Below are 15,426 nucleotides of genomic sequence, written 5' to 3' on the forward strand. Positions count from 1 at the left end.
TTGTAGCGTGTATTTTTAACATTCCCAACAGGAGAATGTGCTCCCGTACGTACGCCAGCCACCACGTAGCCTCGGCAGCTCTGGGGAAGAGGAAAGAAACGAAGCGAGCCTCAGGCCAGCGGAGGAGTTTTGTATTTTCCGTCTCCCTCCCAGCAGCCCGCAGCTCCGGGCGCGTTGCTCAGCCCCAACTCCATCCTGCACGACTCAAACACCCACCTGGGGCCCTTCCTCGGAGCACGGCGATGCGAGATACCCCCACCTGCTGCTGCACAACAAATGCCTCGGCGATACCCGAATTGTCTGGAAGGGCAGGGAAAGCCCGGCAGGAAGGTGCTGAGAAGGGCAGAGGCGAAGGTGCCCTGGTGCTCTCCATCAGAAGGGGCCGGGCTGCACCAAAGCACTCCGCCTTCAAACCTTCCCTCGTGGTTATTTTGCCACAGCACCTACACAAACTGGTGTCCCAATACAGAAAGATTGGATTTTATTTTTCTTCTTCGTCATGCTACGTTCCCCACAGTCCCTGCCTCCACTTGAGGCTCTTCGGGGCAAGCACGGGGACAGATTTGCTCAGCGTTAACGGGCAAGGAGCCTGAAGGACTCCTGTGATGAACTCAAAACGAGAGCTTTCCAACCCTCACCTAAAGCAACCCAAATCAATCAGCTCAGCAGCAGCCAGCGACCATCATTTGTGCACTGGGAAGGCCCAGCACAAACGCTGCTGGAGCACTGCCTGTCCGCCCGACCGCACTTTGTTCCCGCGCTTCATAATTAAGGACTACAATCCACCCTTCTTCTGATGCCAAAGCCCCAAAAGGCTCATTATAATAAAAGCCATTTGAAGTACTAAATGGGAAGCCACTGTCGGACCAACCGTAATGGTTCAGATCCCCCCAGCTCCGACACTTCAATGCAAGAGATGCAGAGAAACTGATATTTAACGTTCCTGCAGCGAGCTCTGCCATCAGCCACCCTACAGGCAGCTGGAAGCACGAAGCTCAAGCAGGTCTTTACCCCGGCGTTGCAAAATGACAACCCCAGTCATTCCACCACCAAGACTTCCCCATTACTTCTGTTCAGTCTGCTGCTCCGCACGGCTCTACAAAGCGACTGGACTGCTGACAAAAAAAATAAAGAGTGCTTCGTTAACCTTTCTGTGACTCAACGATCCCTTCGTTAAACGGCAGCGGACGAGAAGAGAAGCGACAGCAGAGCAGCAGAGCGATGCTCCCTCCGTTGGGATTCCTGCAGGAGAAGGCTGATTGCCCTACCTTGGAAAGAGGCAACAAGTTACAGGAGAGCTGTTAACAACTCATACAGGGAAATCAAAACTCCTAAGCGATTGTGAATCATATCAGATGCAGCTGCTTTCATGTGGTTTCTCCTAACTACCTCGAGTTAGAAGATATTATTATTTATGGCACACATTATGTCTAAGCACCTGAGTGATTTCAGTTTTCTCTAAAGGGAAACCAAGTGTGACTGCTGCATCAAAGTTACTGTAAATGTGGCACAGATTTAGCTAAATTAGGGCATCACAAAGCAGCATTTGAGAGACCGCTGTACCTCAGTCCCAGGCTAAATCTCCGGCTCAAGTCTTGATAACTCTTCAGCTCAAAAGACAGACGAAATCAGCAGCTAAGATTTTTTGCCCTTCTCACCACTTACAGCATAATGAAAAAACTGGGGGAAAAAAAGTTTCCATCACTTGAACGAAGTTCAGAACGGTAAAAAGTTTTCAGACGTGTCAAGAGTTTGACGCTCAAGGGTGTAGAGCAGGTTCTCAAGCCCAGGACTGTAAAAGGGCGACTTCAGCTTAGGCTAGACGAGAGGAGGAATGCGGACTTGACGTATAGAAGTCAAAGTTCCTCTGGGTTGACACAGGCATCATAAATAGAGATCTCATCAACGTGCACAGCTCAGCTACCAAGTAGGGCTTGTGAGCCTCCCCAGCCCGGCGGTGCCCCTGCTCCTGCCCGCACAGCTGGGTAAGCACTCCATCAGCACGGCTATTTTTGCCCTCGATGCTATATGCCCTAGTCATGGTTCAGAAAGACACAAAAAAAAGATCCAAGGAGCCGTGCCCGAGCTGGCACTGCTTGCTATCGTGGCGTTCCCCTGCTCTGAACTCCTCACCCCAGTAAAAAGGGGCCGTACCCAGCCCATCAGCTTCCTCCAGCTCGTACCTTGCAGGGTGGAGTTGAAGCCAGAGGACAATGCTGGCATGGGAACAGCTGCGTGCTAACAGGCCACGAATGCGTTTTTGACTGCAAGTTGGAAAAAAACACTCAACCCTCAACACAATGAGCTGCTCAGCGTGGCCATGGTGTACCTACAGCCACCCTACAGAGCTCCGTGGTTGAATTCACCTGGCCACGCAGCTGCTCACAGCTCCTGCCGCTCAGCTACAGGGCAAACCTGAGCCCTGGGATCGCAGGGAACACGTTGTGACTGATGCAAGAGGCCTCCGCCAGTCTTGTGCCAGTGGCAATCAGTGGGTTTTAATTCCTGGTCACACTGTCAAGAACAACAGCTGCAAAAGAGGGTTGGATTTTATTACACCTGCATTAAATTTAAAAATCAATTGCCAGGCTAAAACACTGTTCTCGGTGTATTTATAAAACCCTTCAAACACAGGGGATGGGTGGAGATACGTTTAGGACACAACATGGACCACAGAAGCTGCTGGACTTCCTACAGCACCGACCTGGTGACTTTCTGATCCAGCCGAAATTTGGCCAAAGGACGAACAGGATCCCGTCACCAATACTTCCACACCAGGTACGAGGCAGTGGCGAAGCTGTCCTTCCACGTTTACCCCGAAGTAAGGTGTTACACAGCAAACAAAAAAGTACTTCCACAGCCAGGCTAGATCCTTTAATGCTGTTGATAACCTTAGAAATGTCAGCTAAACATTTCAGGATGGTTGGTGAACAGAAGAGGCTTTAGCAGCAATCCCTACACGGAGCGCTGGCAGCGTACAAGTCACTCCAGCACGTTCCAAAGCATAAACTGGTGGCGTTTTCATCTCCATTTAAAAGCACACTGGAAGTTTAAGAAAACTGCTGCTGAGCTGGGGTAGCTCCGCTACTGAAACAGGTGAAGAGTTAGGGTCCCTCCCCATCCTCCTTGGAGGGGGGACAGGTATTTATCGAGGGCAGCACTGCAGGCTCATGCTGTCACCCACGCAGGGTCCCCAAGGTCCCACACGCTCAGGACACAGCGCGGTGTTCCTGCGGGCTGCAAGGCAACCCGTGCATCTGGTCTTAAAGACCCAAATAGAGCAAGCTCCCCTCCAGCACCAGGGAAAAGGCTCCAGCTCCTGCAAAGAGTTTCCTAACGCGGTTTAATTACACCTGGGCCGTGCTGGGAAGGAGCTTTCGTTAACCACTTCCCTCCCGTAGCTGCTGGTTCCCCAGGTGAGCGACGCTGAGGCTGGCTGGCATCCCTCTGAGCAGCAGCCCAGCACACCCTGAACAGCCCTCGGCCAGCCCTACTGGTCCCAGTCCTGCACACAGCGTAACATCGGGGACTCGGTGACAACAAACTCCCCAAAAGATGCGTGCAAAGCGCATCTCCGAGGGCTTTCTGGGTTTCCCCACTTGTGGCCAGAATGGCTAGCCCCATAAGAGTTTCTTATGCTGACTTCAAAGACACATTTAATTGTTTTCGGAGTATTGAGCTCAAATCAATATCCCAACATCCTTGAGTTGCCCCCCCCAAAACTCCTGAAACAACTGATCAGCACGTTCAAATTTGAACTGCTGCTTTCATTAAAATACAGGTTTAAGAATATGGCAGGTTGCTCTAAAAAAAAGCACCGAAAACGCTCAGCAAAAGGAAGGCGCAGTAATTTAGGTCACTTCTTTCATGCTTCTCTGGGTTCTCCCTCCCCTCGCTTTACTGCCCCACAATCTGCTCCTCCTCTGGCATGCGAGGATTTAAGAAACATTTCCTTGCAACCACACAGATGCAAGCCTGATTGCTTCCAATCGGTTACACCTCTCTTGCTCCCGTGGCCTGCAACGGAGAGGGGGGATTAAGAAATCAACTTCGAAACAGGCACACCAGAAGCCAAGAAATTCTTCCTTTGACCCACAAACAGCAGGGAAAAAAGGGGGAAGCCAGGGGGTCGAGGCACGGAAACACCTCCCCCAGAATCTTCACAAGCTTTTAAGACTTTTGATGTGTAGCCCATCAGCCGGCACCCCACAGGACGCGGCGCAGCCTGCGGGCCGCGTTAGGCGAGGCGTAATCGTGCCTGAGCAACCCTCCCACCCCCAGCGCTCCTCGTCTCACCAAATCCACGTGCTGAAGTACGCCAGCACGGAGAGCGCAGGCGTGCCTGCTCACCCCACGGCTGCTCCGCTGCTCTGCCGCCCGCGCCGGGCCAGCCTCGCTCCGTACCAGGCCGTAACCCATTCGGAGCTGCTTGGAAATAAAAAAAATCCATTTTTGCGTACGCACTAAGCTGTAAAGAGGTTTACTACATTTAGCAACCCAATCCTGGCAGCGGTGCAGCGCAGGCCGTAGACGTGGAAGTGACCTTAGGCGGAGGTAACAAGCGAGGGCCGTAATTGCCCCCCTCCAGCTGATGCTGGAAAGCCCGCGGCACTCCGTGAAACCCCAACACGCCCTCCATAAAACCTCCCTGAAACTCGGTAGTCCCCAGGACTTCCAGATGCTACCCGGACAATGCTTTTCGTTGTCCACGCTTGGCAAGGACACCTCCTCAGCAAATGTTTTTTAGGGCAAACAACTCCTCTCCGGTCCCAGCCTGAACACGGAGAAGCGCAGCTTAGAAGGACCTTCGCCACCGCTGCTGCGGACACGAAACGAGGCGGTGGAGGTGATGCAAAGCAGCAGCAGAGCTTTAAATCAATCCACCGCGGCTGAAGCCACCCCTGCCCCCAGCAGGTACTCACACAAGCCAAGGTCAGTAGGTGTGACACGGGACAGAGCGCTCACGAACTCTGTTTTTCGCCAGCTTCCCATCATCGCACCCACCGAGAGACCTCCTGGTGTGAGAGAAGGACGAGCTGAGTCCTCCTCCCCACGTACGTCGAGTTAAACAAGGCAGAGGAGTCCCCTCCTGGCCCCGGTGGAGGCTTCTACCAGAGCATTTCTCAGATTTGGAGCTGGAGAGGCTGGGGGTAGCTGGCTGCAGCCCCCGAGCTGCTCTCAGCCGGGACCGAGAAGGGCAAAAGCGATGCCGCAGCTGGCTCACGCACCAGTCCGTAGGTCTACGCACCTCGCGCCATTAAGAAAGAGATAATCCCTAAATAAAAGCCACGCTGGGACTTACTTGAAGCTTAAAGCAGGTGCCTGCCTCAGCCTTCCCTTCAGCAAAATGTGAAGGGAGGCACCTCCATCCTCCGCGCACGCCAGGGCACACAGATAACACCCCGGAGGACCGGCAGCGGTACGAAGGGGGCAGAGGGCGGGTTCCCAGCAGGAAGAAATCCGCCCGACCCGAAAGCGAGGAGAGCCCACGTGAAGCAGGGCTGAGTCAGAGCCTTTAAATACCTCTGCCACCGGGCGCTCGCCGCGAGAGGCTTGGGAACTGCTCACTTCCTCCGACAGACTGGGTTGGTCTCTTCTTTTTTTTTTTTTTGGCCTCGCTGAATGAAGGTTTTTCAACTCGAAACTCCCCAGCAAACCGGCTGAGGGGGGGGGGGGGGGGGGGGGGGAGTCATAGCCAGTGGTCAGATTATACCAGGAATAATAAAGTTATCAGCTGCCTGGCGTTATAGGCTCCCTTATCAGTCAGTCATGATTTGGTCCAACCCTGGCACTCTCCCCAAAGCGCTGAACCTTGTGCAAGAGCTTAGTCATCATCTGCCTCGACAGCTCCGCGCTTGCAAATGGATTACGAGTCCACTCATATTTTCCTGCGAGCAGCAGCATCCCTGCAACACCCCCCCGGGGAGGGCCGGCAGCAGGACCACACGTCACCGAGGAGGCAGCATTTCCCCGGGGCTGGATGGGGGCTAGAGGAGAGGATGCTTTTTTCCCCGGGGCTGGACGGGGGCTAGAGGAGAGGATGCTTTTTATCTCTTCGGCTCAACAGCTTCCTTCCTACGTGGTCACAGGAAGACAAAAGACACCTTTGAGCATCACCAAAAGGAGCAGAAAGCGCTAAATCTGTCCCTGCCCCAAAATGAAACACCCCGCTCTAAGTCCACGCGGGAGGGAGTAAAAGCTATCAGCCAGCAATGCAGAATTAAGCCGGCGTTTCTGCTGCACGAAATGCTTTGGGAGGGGGGTGGCGGAATTTGGAAGCGAAAGAACAAGCCCAAAATAAGCCAGGCTGAGTTTGTACTGGTGGGTGGCACCGCTAAGCGAGAGGTTACGCGCTGGACCGCGTACTTCCCCTCTGCAGGATGAGAGCTGGAGCGGTTTTGGAAGCCCCATGAATCACGGGCATAAATATACCAGCCCTTAAAAGCCTTCAACACCCGGGGAATCCTGAAGGCAGGCGTCATTCTCCCTAGGTCATTCAGTAAACGCTCAACGAGCCAGACAGCAGCCAGCCCGAGAAGGTCAGCTCTTCGGTTAACACCTGCAATCCGAAAACAAGAACTCACGTTTTGCTGGACACCTCCTCTGACACAGCAAAAAAAAAAAAAAGAAAAAAAAAAGCCTTCCTCGACGCTCAACTCATCAGTCAGCTACGCCCTGAAGAAAACGAGAAGTTTTGCTCCATATCCTCGGTTCTACAGCGTTAAGAGGGCGCGGAGCTGTTTCGGGCAGCAGGCAGGGACGTGCCAGCAGTTCGCAAGCGACGCAGTGATTTGCGAGACCGCCCGGCTCCGAGCGGCTCGGCGCAGACCGCGGGGTCAGCGGTCTCACGGGGGAGGGTGCCGCAGCCCATGCAGCTCCTACAGCACCCGGGCGTGCACGGCTCCAGGAGGAGACCTCGCCTCGCCGGGCGATAAGATCGCCGCGAACGCTTGGACTTTGAGGCAGCACTTTGCCTCTGCGCCCGATGACGGGCTGCGTCCCCTCCCGGAGGGTTAGCACGGGGCACTTTTCCCATCCTGTATTCTTCTTGAAAAATTTTACATCAGAAACTCATGGACCGCTGAAATCCCTGCACGCCTGACAACGACAGCGGCGGTTAGCTGCTAACGCTGGCAGAGGGCAACGGGGACGATTAGCACAAGGAAATGAGTAGCTTGCCACCACCAATTTACAGATACTTTCTCTGAGTTACAACGCAGCCTCAGAGCGAGCTGAGGATGAGGCTGAGTTTGAAGAGAAAGCTGCTATTTGTTCCTTCCCCTTTTCTTCCTGAGAAGACTTACTTCATCTACTTCTGTTCGGTAACAGGAATGCAGAGCTGTGAATTTTGATAAGCAGGACACAAAGCACCAAGGAAAACAAAGCACGCTACAGAAAACAAGGGGGAGAGCTGTAGAAAAGTAGTTATTTTACTTGTGATTAACCCCAAACCTCACCGTGCCCGTCCCTCCCCTCCCTCCATCCCCCGCACATTGCACAGCAAAATTTCAGGCTTGGCATTCCTGAACTACTTTTTTTTGCATCAGATAGAACCGATATCCTTCATATTTGTGATAGAAAGAGTTTGAAGAAACCTTCCAGAGTTTTCACAGGCATGGTTACTGCAGAAACCTCTTCCCTTTTTCCCTGTTTTTCACAGCGAATAAGAGCCTTACTAAAAATCACCTTTAGTTAGACGGGAAGCATTAAAAAGGATCATGAGATTTGCATTCTTTAGCACCTCAGATTATTACAGTTTCCCCAGCCATTGTTTTCCCCTTCCAACATCCCACCAAGCTTCGACGAAAGAACGCCCAAAACTTCAGGGCTTTTTGACATTTCTCCTACCAACAAGACACCGGGGCACCCTGGCCAAAGAGACAGCAAGGCAGCAGAATTTATGCATTCACAGGCAATCTCCATTCAATTTTGCTGTACCGACAGATACTGCACCAAGCCTGTCCTGCGCTCAGTACCTATTTTTAGGGCCGAAGCTGACCTGACAGTGCCCCCGTAAGCTCATTTGTTCAGATTCACTTATTCATTCTAATATAATCTAATTAGGGTGCAGCACTCCCGCACACAGGCGGCAGCGGCGACCACGAGAGGACAAGCTCGGACGCAGGGAACCTGGGGCAGGAGCTGCTTCTGTTCTCGTGTGGAAAAAAAAAAGCTCGTGGAGCAATTGCAGATGCCTGCACCCTGCCTCACCTCATCCGGCAACACCTGGATCCGCTCTCTGAGCCCCCTGGGCTGCCAAATCCCGGCTCTTCGATTCGCAGGACGAAGCACGAGTCCGGTTCAGCACGCGGCACTTATCAACGCAACCGCTGCTGCTCCTGCTCCAAACTAATTGGAAATAAAAGCCACAATTAAGTGCCGTGGGGGGAAGCCTCCCGTGCCCAGACAATGCCCGCGCTGGCAGGCACAGAAGCGTTCCCAAACCGGAGAGCACAGGCAACCTTCAGAAAGCGTCAACAAGTCTGCATTTTGTAAGAATTACTTTAAAGGCCTCGTTCTGGCAAGAAAAGGAAAGCTTTCAAAGCTCAGAAGCAGCCACCTCTCCGCAACCAGCTGTAGTTCAGACATGTGAACAGGAAGAAGCATTTAAGTTTCTAAAAATATAAATAAATACTTTTTTTTTTTTTTAAAAAAAAAAAAAGGCATCGTGTGTTTTATTCTTTTGGACATCTTGTATAACGACGAGAGGAGAAACAGTTTCCCAAGAGTCACGATCTGGTAATTCTCCAGTCTATCACCTCCGTACGTTTATGCACAGTCATTAGCAAGAGGTGATTTGTCTGGGACAGATTTTGCCCGGCACCTCCCTTTCTCATCGGTCTGAAGCCATCACCTGAGGAACGTCAAAGACTTGGAGAGGTTAGTACAGGGAGCAGGCCCCCCAAAACCACCCAGTTTTAAGAACAGCCCAATCCTGCTGACTTGCCAACGTAACTGAGCAGGAAGCCTCAGAAATAAACTAAGATTTGTAAAACTCCCTTTTCTAGTAAAAAGGTTTTGAATGCTAAAAGTAAACGAGGAGAGAGCATCGAGGGAACACCAGGAGGAGATACAAAGACTTTGACTTGTTTAACCTATCAAAACAAGTGGCTACAAGGGGATACAACTGCTCCCTCTAATTACCTCAGGGAGGGAAAACAACTGTTTAAACCAAATGGCAATGCTAGAACAAACACAAATTATACAAACTGGCCGTAAACTACGTTAGGCTGGAAACACCGTGATTGTTCTGAGACCTGCAGGAGGCTCCGGAGCAGCTTTCCTGCAGCGACGGTGGCGAAGGATAAACCGATCACGTTTCCCCTCAGAAGCAGTTATGTTACGAGCGGCATTCACAACACGGATGTTTGCTGTAAACTCAGAAACTAAACTTGATCAGGGGCTTTCTTCTGCTCCCAGCTTCGCGCCCGGCTGCCTGCTGGCTCCATTTTTGGAGCAAATCGTGGGGATTACCCTCCTCCTACGATTTTATCTCGTTTCTTCTCCCCCAGACCACCCCGGGGGACGGCACTCGACCCGCCAGGCACATCATCTGGGTACAGCCAGGGAACGAAACTCGGGAGCTGAAGCTCTCAGCGCAGTCGATGGCGAGAGGTGGGTGTCTTGGCAGCAAAAGGGGAAGGGATTAGGAGCAACCAAGCTCGGTGCTTAAAATAAAACAAATGTCCTCTCCCCCCATGTCCTTATGAGTAAGGGTCTCAGCCAACAGCATACTTAATCTGTGTCCATAGCCTCTGAAATTCGCAGGGAATTTCAGTTCCTGAAGGACTCGGTTAACCCTTTGCTTTACAGTACCGACGTTCAAGCGATGATTAGACAATTTTGAACCAGATGAGCCAGAATCATCTAACCTCAAACAGAAAGGAAGAACAGATGATGCAAGTGAAGGCTGTTCTAGAGTCAACCAAGTAACACCACAGTTTTACACAGGCTTGATCAAGCCGTTGCTTTTCCTTTAAGGTGTTTGACAAACAAAGTCATCAGCAAGCTAATTTACCTAAAATAAGGGTTTTATGACAGCGGGGTATAAAGAATCAAATTAAAAACTAATTGTATACTTCATATCCTCCTACTCCTGCTATTTCTGACAGCAGAAAGCATCTTCTTGAGACTGGCTAGATAAGGAAGGGGGGAAAAAAAAAATCTAACAAAAAAGGTTTTTCTGTAATAACTCTAACAGAGCATTAGCATTTCCTTCCAAACCCCAACGTTTCCCCGCTGCAGCTACACACAAAAGTTATTTTAATCACAGTATGCAGAAAGCAGCATCAGCATATGAGGCAAGAGAAAAAATATGTGGCAAAGCGAGTTGCATAGCCTGCTCGTGGACAGAAATTACAGCGCAGTTACGGGCAGGAGGGCCGCACAGCACAGAGGTGCTTCCAGCCCAAACCAGGCACCAGGACGCTCGCCATCCACCCAGGGAACGGGTGAGAGAAGTATGTGGGAGAACGCGGAGCGCACGAACCGAAAATCCCCTCTTCGCTTGCACAGCGCTCAAGAGTTTCTAGCCAGGGATTTCTGCCTTGTCATACACGAGGAGATGTTAAATAGGACTTGTCAGTTATGTCTGCTAAATACCATATGGGCATTGTTGGGCAGAGGCGGCAATGGAGATACTAAAAAGAAAGGGAAAAAAAGAGGATTTTAAACAGCAAATGACTACAGCGAAGTATTAACTCGACTCCTCTCCCACTGCTCGCTTCCAGAGAGCAAGAAATGCTTTCCCTTAGCTTTTTCCATTCGTAACCTCAAACAGCACAGCCTTGAAAAAAAGGTTCAACTGACAAGATAGAAGCACCTTGCTAGAAAGTAGCGTTTCCCATCCCTTAACGCAGAAAAGGAATGACACGACGTTATTCTTAATAGCCACCTACTTAATGAAAGCACTTAACCGGTTGGAATTCGGAGCTGCCGTGAAGCGGGAGCGCAGGACTCTGGGGCAGCCCCACCACCGATGGCTGGGCCCAACGTATGAGGTGGGGAGAGCCCGTGGAGCACCCCACTATGACATGGACACGCCGAGCACCCTGCTGTGCCACGGACACGCCGACTGCGTTTCGCCAAGCGCCGCCTGACGCAGCGATGCGAGGCCCGCACCCCGTCACCGCAGCGTGCCCCCAGCTCCACGGGGGACAGCCTGAGGTGACCGGCACCCCCAGCACCATTGCAGCAGGGATAATTTAAGGCGTGTAATAGAAAATAGCCGTGCCAAGCAGAGCGTGGGGAGCGCGGGAGGCTCCGCAGGGCTGCCACCCTGCCAGCTTCGGCGCCCAGCACCGGAGCTGGGACCTGGGGGGGGGGGCGATCCCCGGAGCGGGTTTTGGGGGGCAAAGCCCTGCGCCCGCAGCCCTTGGGGGTTACAGTGATTTAGTGTAAACACCGACGGACGGACGGAGGGACGGACGGACAGCCAGCCAGCCGGCCGGCCTCCCTCCCTTCCTCCTTCCCTCCCAGCCCTGCCGCAGCCACACGCTGGGGACGGCGGCCCCCAAACCCCCCCCCCCGGATCCGTGAGGCCTCGGCCCGGCCTCGCACCTGCCCCGCGCCCCGGCCGAGGCCTAGGCCCGCCCTGCAGGCCGCGGGCAGGGCCCGGCCCCGGCTGCTCGGGGCTGGGAACATGGCCGGGACCGGGCTTCTCCCCCCCGACACACACCCCGGGCGGGCCGGACTCACCGTGAGGCCGGGGCCGGGCCGGGCCGGGCGGCGGGGCCGGGGCGGTGGAGCCGGGGCGGTGGAGCCGGGGCCGGTGCCTGCGCGGCGCTGGCTGGCAGGAAGGGAGCGGGCGGGGAACGAGGAGGAGGAGGAGGAGGAGGAGGAGGCGGCGCCGCACGTCCTCGGCGTTTCCCGGCCCCCCTCCCGTTAAAGGAGCGGCATCGCCGCTCTCCTGACACGCGTGGGGGTCCCCAAACGCAGCCCAGTTCCCCCCATGGGTGTCCCCCACACGTGTGGGGCCCGCGAGGAGCCCCCCCCCACGCTGAGATTTCCCCACACGGACACCCCCACGCAGACACCCCCCGGCTGGGGACAGCGTGGGGCACAAAACAGCCTCCCCCTTTGTGGGCTGCAGGCTCCAGAAAAGGCTTTTTACATCCATTTTACAGATGGGGAAAGCGAGGCACGGAGCGGGGAAGATGCAGGGGAAGCCGAGCTCTGACACCCTCCGGCCTTGGTGCTTGTGGAGAGCGGCCAACGCATGGGCGTGCAGGCCAGCTGTGCCCTCTTGCTCCCGTTTATTTTATCAACGTGAGCCCCCTGCCCTTAAATTTCCCTTAATTGCCTCAAAACTGCCTGGATCTGCAGTGTAAATCCCCTGAGAAGCAGCCCTGCGTGCGGCACGCACCAGGACGTGTCAGGGCTGCAGTCAGGGTAGACCTTACAGGGATTTTGGGGGTCTGACTTGTGAAAGTCCCAGCTTTTCCTTCACCCTCACGTATACCAGTCCCAGAGCGCTCACGAGGCAGGTTTCTCTCACCTTCAAGCTCACAGCCCCAAACACTGACAGGGAATAAAACGGCCCTGTGTGCACAGGAAAATTCGCTCTTTTTGGCAGCATCCACACCGCCCGCTTGCGAAGGTGCAAGTTTAAGGCAAAACCTCGCTCCTTGGCGTCGTTCGGGCAGCTACTGCAGTTGCAGAGCGCAGAGCCAGGTGCTTCAGCTGCGGGAGGTGCATTTTTTTTATGATTTTCTTCTGCTTTTAGCAACGTGCAGGCAATTGTGGTGCCGACTGGAGAATGCTTTTAAATCACACGTTGTGTATCATCGCCCAACGCGTAAGGCAATAAACTGTTCAGATTACTGCAGGCTGGGAAACCCAGTGGCAAAACTCACTGGAGAGTGACCGCTGTGCAAATCAGCCAGCGAGGCTAACGATGCTGCATACCCCGACTGCAGGCAGGAAATAATGCAAATCATCGCTGAAATCCCAGCCACATTAGGCAACCACTCACGGGGAAAAAGAAAAGGGTTTTGAAATGCCGCAGGAGCCCCAAGTCATTAGTTTTGTCAGGATTTTTGCTTTCTCGGATCGCAGGGAAAATACTTCAGACCTGTGGATTCAGGGAAGGCCCAAGAGGACGACAAGCTGCGCGCTCAGTGGGGCTGGAAGTCAGGGAGGCTGAGTATTGCTAATTTAGCATTTTATAGGAGAGCATGAGAGATCCTTATCGATGCCAGAAATGAACACCCTGCAAGTCTCAACACCTCACTGATTCAGCCTCTCTTTTCTGGCTAGGGAAAAACAACGATGACCAAATTTTTCTCTTTGCCTCTGCTTATTTGCATTATTTTTATTGTACTGTTTACAAGCGTGAATTCCCACACTTGGTGGGAAGTGAAAATTAATATATCACACACACGTGCACCAAAAAGATTTCAACTTCTGCTAAAGAAAGTCACAGAAATTGCTACAACTTTGTTCTCAGAGTAGTAAATGAGAAATAACCCTACTGCAGAAATTCAAACTATGCAGAAAAAGACATTTGATTCAATCCAGCTGTAAGGGAATAAAAATACATCTGTCCTAAGCAGGAAGAAGAAACAACTATGGGAACTCCTGTAGTAAGAAAAAAAACTCTTAATAAAAAAGAATAGACTCAAACATGGCATTGTACGTGACCCAAAATCCACCAGGCTAATACAAGTCTCCACATCATCCACGTTATCACAGTGTGTATATATATAAATATATATTTTTTTTAATGAAGCTGAGATGGCCAAGGTCACTTTTTTTATGACAGGGAAGCCAGCTAATAAAGAGAATGGTTAGAAGCTGCCTCAGAACTCACTTAAAAAAAAAATAAAAAATAAAAATAAAAAAATAATAAAAAATAAAAAGATTCTGCTGCTCAATTTTTTCACATTTGCAAAGGAAAAAAAAAAAAAAAAAGGAAGTCCCAATGGGAAATCCCTTTGGGAAGCCCCTTTCCTCCCCTGCCAGGGCTGCTGCTCCCATAGAAGACACCTGACCAGCATGCGTGTTGGCTCCTGCAGCGCAGCTCCTACACCCAGCCCGGCAGCAGCAGTTGGTGCCTGACACAGCCGACACGCCTCGTCCACCTTAAGCCACACTGGAGCCCATCAGACTGTCCTCTGTGCTAACACGTGTGAGCAAAATAAAACAAGCGCCCAAATCCTTGCAAGACCAGGGCCCGCAATCAGCCTTCACTGAATAATCCCCGCTCATTTTCAAAAAGAAAAAAAAAAAAGCAACAGCTTTCGCTGGAAGAGCTCACTGTAAAGGAAACCCTATTTTCTGTGATGCCATGGGTCATCGGGGCTGGGCCACAGAGGTGGAATTTAATTTCTAATCTGGAGTTTTCAAGCCTTCAGTATCAGATATAGCTAAAGGGATCACAGGGAGGCTGGGCAGAAAAGCAGCTTTCCAAGCAACACAAGATTAACCTCTGAATTAACGTTGGGAGTTCTGTTTCAAAGCACGTTTAAAATACTCCTCTTCTTTCTCCCTCTTTCTTGGTAGCATCATAGCAGAAGAGGATTTTTTAAGAGCCGGGCATCATTAAGCAAAGCAAATGAAGAAATGACACAGAAAGAACCTCTCCTGCTGTAAAACGCTTCACGTGCTGTATCCCAGTAACAGTTTACATCTCTTCTGTTCAAAATTCAGGTTTCCAGGTGTTATTTACACCATCCCACACTGAACTATAGCTATATATGAACTATATATATATATATGAACTATAGGTTTTAAATTAATACTCTTCATCATTACCTAAGGAATAAAGATATTTTTCTTTGAAAACAAAAATCAAAACAACAACAACAAAAAATAAATAAATAAAAATAAAGAAAGAAAGAAAGAAGAAAACCCACGTTTAGGTTTGTTAATATTAAAATATCCTGTCTGCAGCTACCCGAGGGATGTGGTCATCTGCCTGGTGCCACGAGTGTCACGCTGCAGGCAGACTTTGCTCTCTGGTCCCCAGGTTGCCTCCACTGGTGGTAACAGGCACCTGCCTCCCCAGGCTGGCTGGAGGCTGGAAGTGTTTGTAAATGCCTGGGTCCGAGCAGACGGCCCGTGAACGGCAGAAGGATCACCCATGGCCTGCGAGATCAAGCAACAATTCCTAGCGGTGCCAGAGCTCACTGCACATCCCACCGTGAAATGCTGTTTTAGCTCCTCATGCTTAAAATGAACGTGGATTCTTCTCTTCGCCTCTATAGCTGACCTTTTAGATGGTGACAGGTTTCTCCCGAGCAAGCTCACCATCCTGCCATGCTGTGTCTAGACTCAGACACCCAAATATCACACTGTTTGTAAGTCCTGGGGGAAAGGAAGGGTTAAGAAGTATCTCAGGTGCTCGAGGGAAAGTAGAAAGGCACCAGAAAAGAGGCCAATTCAACAGTTTTCATCCAAGGGGGCAAAAGAAGGCCTAGAAGGTCC

The 15,426-nt window shown here is 51.8% G+C and overlaps 1 protein-coding gene across 10 annotated transcripts in view; it reads right to left on the reverse strand.

Annotated features, from left to right (window-relative positions):
• Nucleotides 1-11,866, reverse strand: part of KTN1 (kinectin 1) — a 75,000-nt gene extending 63,134 nt beyond the window's left edge. For 9 of the 10 annotated variants that reach the window (XM_080593794.1, XM_080593789.1, XM_080593795.1 and 6 more), the window contains exon 1: nucleotides 11,698-11,866. The gene's annotated coding sequence lies outside the window, so the exon portion shown is untranslated. Of the gene's footprint in view, nucleotides 1-5,523; nucleotides 5,977-6,018; nucleotides 6,635-11,697 lie in introns of those variants that run through there. The other variant, XM_080593788.1, reaches the window with a different exon arrangement.
• Between the last annotated feature and the right edge of the window lie 3,560 nt (nucleotides 11,867-15,426).

The sequence above is a fragment of the Anser brachyrhynchus genome (assembly GCF_964034855.1).
Source record: "Anser brachyrhynchus genome assembly, chromosome: 5".
Taxonomy (NCBI): Eukaryota; Metazoa; Chordata; class Aves; order Anseriformes; family Anatidae; genus Anser; species Anser brachyrhynchus.